The sequence below is a fragment of the Carica papaya genome, chromosome 6 (genome assembly GCF_054855325.1).
Source record: "Carica papaya isolate Zhongbai chromosome 6, ASM5485532v1, whole genome shotgun sequence".
NCBI lineage: Eukaryota > Viridiplantae > Streptophyta > Magnoliopsida > Brassicales > Caricaceae > Carica > Carica papaya.
In genome coordinates, this window is record NC_142314.1 from 23,228,456 (window position 1) to 23,234,860 (window position 6,405).

General features: G+C 33.8%; 1 long non-coding RNA gene across 11 annotated transcripts in view; it reads right to left on the reverse strand.

The window, feature by feature from the left end:
• Positions 1 to 4,702, reverse strand: part of LOC148253422 (uncharacterized) — a 40,777-nt gene extending 36,075 nt beyond the window's left edge. For 2 of the 11 annotated variants that reach the window (XR_015821537.1, XR_015821538.1), the window contains exons 1-2: positions 3,930 to 4,702; positions 130 to 1,660 (exon numbers count right to left, since the gene is read on the reverse strand). This is a non-coding gene — a long non-coding RNA (uncharacterized LOC148253422). Of the gene's footprint in view, positions 1 to 129; positions 1,661 to 1,707; positions 1,884 to 3,929 lie in introns of those variants that run through there. The other 9 variants (XR_015821545.1, XR_015821547.1, XR_015821540.1 and 6 more) reach the window with 8 other exon arrangements.
• Between the last annotated feature and the right edge of the window lie 1,703 nt (positions 4,703 to 6,405).

Genomic DNA, 6,405 nt, shown 5'->3' on the forward strand with positions numbered 1-6,405 from the left:
CCATAAAATTTTCAAGAATATAATATTTTTTATATCCCTAATTCTTAGAAGGTTTTCTTAATAAGAACAAAAATCAAAGAAAAACAAAGAAAAAAAAGATCGAAGCAAGATTCCACAAATATTTCTTACCTTTCTCTTAGAGGAACACAAATGTCTCTATCCTTTTTCTTCTCTCTGCTTTAACAGCAACAAACATCAACCTTATACATTCTTAATCTCATTATTATCATTTTTGATGTTCCATGCTCACAATCAACATACTAAAGAAACAACAAAAGAGTTTGAGAAAGACTTATTATCTCCTATTTTGAAGAAAAATAATTATACATAAATCACATGAGAGCCTATAGACACAGAGGGGGAGGGTAGAGACTTGCAGGGAATAGCCTAAACGAAGGATAATTAGCAAGACTCCACCTTTCCCCCACTATCTTCTAACCTGTTATGACGGAGACTCTATCTTTTTTTTTGGAGAAACATGAGTGCAATAATGTCAATATGTATTTTGCATGAGTGGCTATGGGGACAAGGGGGAAGGGAACGAGAGTCCTACAAAGAAGAGCTCAAACAATGGAACTTTAACAAGACTCCCCCTTGCTCCTCCCTTTGTCTCCTAGCCTATCATGGGAGGAGATCAAAAGAAAAAACCATAGGGATGAGTTTTAATTTAAGGGATTTCAAGGTATAATAGAAAGGATAGATAATAATATTTTGCATGTGTGGTTATGGGACAAAGGAGGAGAGAGAGGGAGTCTTACAAAGAAGAGCCCAAACGAGGGAACTTTAGTAAAAGTCGCTTTCTCACTCCTCATATGTCTTGTAGTCTCTCATGGAAGGAGATAAAAAAAAATGAATTCTAAGTTAAGGGGTTTCTTAGCAGATATAGAGAGGCTAGAGAGTAATTAGGGGGTTTATTTCCTTAAAATATAAAAATTAATTATGGGTCCACATTAGCAAAATATATAAAACATTTTACAAAATAAATAATTATATAAAACTTAAAATTATAAGAATACTCTCAACCTAGGTACTATAAGGTGCTACCTTCATTCTCTTTTCCTTCATCTCTTTTCTCACTCTCTATGCTTCTCCGTGTCTCCCCATGCTAGCATAACAACACATAATCACTAGCATTTTCGGGCTCAATCTCACTCTGCAAGCTCAACCTCTCCATGATTCCAAATTAAGGTCGCTGCTTCTAATCAAGTAGATTGGATTTATCTTAATAGCAAAGAAGCAAATACTTGGGTAAATTCAAAAAATTCTAATCAGGAATATTTATTCCCATCATACTATCATCTGGTTAACATCATTCAGTTTTAGATCGGTCGCTGGTTTGGCCAAAGCCTTAAACATCAACTAAAACTAAGAAATCAATAAAATCTCTCTATTGCCATATCATTGAAGTTTTTCTTATTCGTCTTCTTTTGCAATAAATATTACAACAGTTGACGTAATTTCACTGTGCTATGTACCAATTTGTCTATATTCCCAGCAACCAAGGCAGAAGTACACGAATTTGGAACAATTAAAAAGAAAATAACTCTATTATGCCGAGAGTGAAAGAAACTTACCCATAAACCAATGTCACCTCATGGGAGGTTAGGCGCTTCTTTGCTCAAGTATGCGACGACCCGCTTTCTCATATAAGAAATGAGTACTACCATACATAAAGAACTTAATAAATAGTGCAGCAATATGCCAAAATTTGAGACCTAACCATATATTTCTTGCACAAAGTTACAATTAATGAGACTCACAAAATCTTTGATAACATTTCTACAGTAAATTTTAAATATATCATACAAAACGATTTTTCAAAATCATAAAAGTATTCTTCTGAATCTCCTTTTGACCTCGAACTTGCTCTTGGTTTTCTTATCCTAGAATTGATAAAGAGTGAGTGAGTCACCACTTGCTTAGTAGGAATAATTTAAGACTCTAATCCAAAGATTATAGATAATATACTGATTCGAACTATTACTTTTACCTCAAACTCACCACGCTCTTCACAACCATCTGATTACCACACTCTACTACAACTACGTCAATCTTAGTAATCACATATTTTCACTTTTATATACTTCATTTCAATAAAAAGATATCCATACTTTCTCAATCTCAATAGCATAACATCATAATCATATTGATTGCACATATTCACATATAGAATATCTTTCCTTCGCATATATTTCAAATCATCCAAGACATATCCATAATTACATAACTATACTCCCATAAATTATTTTTGGTTTATTCACAATCTCATAAATGCAATATCGTATTCATATTAATTACACATATTGACACATAAAATACCCTTTCTTAAACTCATTCACGTATTGAATACCATTTCTTAAACACATATTCACACATAGAGTATCCTTAAATACATATTCACGTAACAATAAATTTTCATCATTTCACCATACACAACCAACACACATGCATAAACCGTATCATTTCATATGATAACACTTAGTCACAATTACATAAGGAAAATGACACTCATACTATCAACATGGACCTAGTCATAGTTACACATCCACATGTCATAATGACTGTCATAGTTACAAACAGAGTCGTAGTCAAAGTTACGATTCACATCGTTACCAAGGGACATAAGTCATAGTTAAAGTTCATGAGATAGACTTCATAATCATTCCTAACCGATCCTGTATCGCATAATTACACATATCTTACTAATAAGAAATCTTAACTGCCGGTCATATCTATTTCTCAATCTATTCTTCATCTAAATTTGAATTATTTTTTGATCTCTCTATTTAATCACCCTCATCAAATTTTTCATATAAAGTTCTATTTCTTTATTCCCAAAGTCTCATTTATTAATTCACAATTTACTGAATCCCCAATTTACCTTAAGTTTAAGGATCACCTAAAGATCTTGATTCTCACATTTAATCTCCATGAATCTTCAATTTGTGAAATATCTAAACCATCTCACCAAGTAATATTCATGGAACAATTTGCATAATTTCCCATAATAAGAATTTCTATTCACTCATTCGCATTCCTCCTACATTATTGTGAATATTTTATCCTAGCTTCTTAATAACTATTCCTTAATATATTTCCATCATTTTTATTTTGATATATTACATTTGTTATTTATTATTAACACAACTATCATTCATGTATTTAATAATCCAATCTCTTAATATAATTTTTCCTTTAGTTAACTAATTAATTTCTTGAACACTTAGCCTTCATCTTACCCTCATTTTCTCAGCCCATTAGTTTCCCATTCCCATTTGGATATTCTATTTCCAACAGCCCTTGGAATGGAGGCCCACTAAATAACTTTTATTTAGCCCAATTTCAACTACAATCTATTCATTTCCTTTGACAAATTTTTGGTATTTCCTTAATATGGACCGGAGGCCCAATAAGGCTTAGTCCATTTATATTCGAATTCTAACCCCCTTTTTCTGTAATCCAATTTCTTCTTCCTTTTGTGGAACTATCCAACCCACCAAAAGCTTGAGTCTCTTTCCTTGTCCATTCCTGTTGGGTTCGACCCAAATAAAACTTAACCCATCTTTTTCTTTATTTTTTCCTGTCCTCTTTTTGTTTCCCTTTTATTTATTTTTACTTACTAAACCCATTAGAGGTTTGTTGAGCTCGAGCTCGGGCTTGGGTTTAGGCCCTCTCGGGCCTGTCAAAACTAGCCCACTAACCTGACCCAACAAGTCATCTTCTTCCTCCCAATTCCTGAGGCATCCTAAAACCCTAAACTGCATTCATCCCATCACTGACATCCAAAACCATTACAGATTTCATGTATTTTCCCAATAACATCAAATAACATTTCATCATATCACATTATTAAGCTACAAAGGACAATCATACTATCAAATCACTACATTATCACAAATCTAGGGTTTTAGAGTGTAAATTACTCTTACCCTTCCCGGATCTCGAATAGATAAGGTTGAGGTGCGCTGTAAGTTTCCTTTTCACCTGTAGCTGCACAAATGCGATATACCCATAGATTTACTTATGCATTCAATCTAGAATGGCGAGAGTCCTTCGGATTTGAGTTTTCAAAGGAAGAAAAATATCAAACCCAAAATGCCTCTTAGGTCGACATTCGGGCACCCACCAGTGGAGGCTCGCACGGTTCTTCCTCCACTCTTTCCTCCCTTAGTCGATCGCCGCTCACTCTCTCTCTCTCTCCCGCAATCAATCCTGTCTCTCTCTCACTCCTTTCTGCTATTCCATTCTCTCTCTAGGATCAGATTCAGCAGAAATAACTTATTTATAGTCAGGTGGGAGGGATTTTTTTCAAAACATTCGATCTAGGGATTTACTTTTGGCCATTCGATCTTGGTCTTATTGAGGGTATATTTTGGTCATTTTATCTTCCCTTGAACTCTGATTGTCGAATCTCCCTTGTGCGATCTGGGCCATCCAATTCTTTTGGATTGTTACAAGGTACTGTAATCTATCCAGCATTGTTGGTTTATCCATTCTCCAAATTTAAACAAAATCGAGGTTTCCTATTCCTCAAAATCCTGAAAATTTTCTTGGAGAAGCCATGAAAAAATGGCGATTGAGCTTAAGGTTAAAGAATTGGAAGGGAATGAGGGGGTTTGAGATTTAATTTGATCGTGGAATAGACGAAAAAATGGAGAGATTTTTAGAGAGGAGAGTGAGAGTTTGAAAGAAAAATTCGAAGACATCCTTCTGAAGGACATAAAGAAATGCACTAAATTAAACCGCACAATATTATAAAAAATAATGAAATATTATTTGATTAACATAATAAATAATTTAAAATATTTGTTTTTTTAAGATTAAAAATTTTAAAAAATATTGGATGTCTCTCTTTCTTTTTGTATGTAATTTTCATATATTAATAAAATAAAATAAAATATAAATTTTAAACTTTTCTTTAAATATTTGTAATCTTTATCGTTCATTTAAATAAAATTTAAATAAAATAGAAAAGGTTAATATTATTTGCAGTAAAAAATTTCATAATTATAAAATTATAAATCAAAATAATTTTATAAACTTACAAAAAAATTATAACATAAAAACTTCATGTGCCTAATTATAACATGACAAATGGCATATGAATATAATTTGTTTTACTTATTAATTGGTTATAAGTTGGGTCGCCATTAAAATATGTGTAAATCTTCAATTGCTAAAAAAATAAAGTAATAAATAGTTAAATTATTAACAATATACTTCTTAAATTGTTTAAAACAAATATTTTTTATTTTAAATAAATACTTATAAATTTATTTTTTTTCCAAAAAAAGAATTTATGTAAATTTTTTTGTCAAAAACAAATAAATAATTATTTTTTGATAAAGAATTAATAGAAGCATATATTTAATATTAAAATATATGTAATTTATATTATTTAAATATATGTAATTTAAATAAACATTATTATCACTGGCATAGTTAAATATGTAAAAATAAAAATTTTCATATTTTGTGATTTAAAGTTATTCAAAATTAATAATGGTAGTTATTTTCAATAGTTTCAATAATCATTTAACATCATCATAAAATATTTTAATAATTTATATATCATATATTACAACTCGAGTACAATATAATAGATATAATAAAATTTATTTTACATTATTATAAATTCATGAACATGAGTTCAGCAATAATACATTTAATGTAGCGCCCGGGAAATTGAAAAAAAAAAAAAAAAAAAAAGGGGGGGGGGGGCCACGTCAGCAGCCATGTCAGCAGACCCGGCCAACCGGGACCTACCACGTGGCAAGACCACGTCGATCCGGGACGGGCCACGTTGGCGATCCGCGTATGCGCGATCGGACGGCCCAGATCAAGCGTGCGATCGGACGGCCCAGATGCAATCGCACGGACGGCCCAGATTCAATCAAAAACGGACGGCCCAGATTAAATCAAAATGGACGGCTGAGATCAAAAGGCAAAAATGTATAAATAAGACCCCCACACCAGACCACAAAACCCTAGCCGCCTGCCCTCGTTGGAGAAGACGAACCAGAAGCCAGCCGCCGCCACTCGCCGCCGCACTGGAGGGATTTCCGACCGCCGATCGAGGTAAATTTCATACCCCCGACTCGTTTTTCCACGCTGATTTCCCTTGTGGCCAAATCGGAGCCAAAATCCCGGCCAAACGGCCGAAGCCCAGCGGCGCCGCCGCGCCCCTCCTCGGTTTTTGCCTCTGATGAGGCCCTTCCCGGCCTCCGTTTAATGCAATTTTTATATCACCGTGATCACCATTCTTTTCTCTACAGGTTGATTGGAGCCGAATCACCAAAACACGAACTTCACCGGAGAGCCGCCGCACCCGAGAGCATCGCCGCCGGTAAGCTTCGGTTTTCCAAAATTTTTTGGCCCCCCGAGGGCCCTAGAGTTGTTTAATCG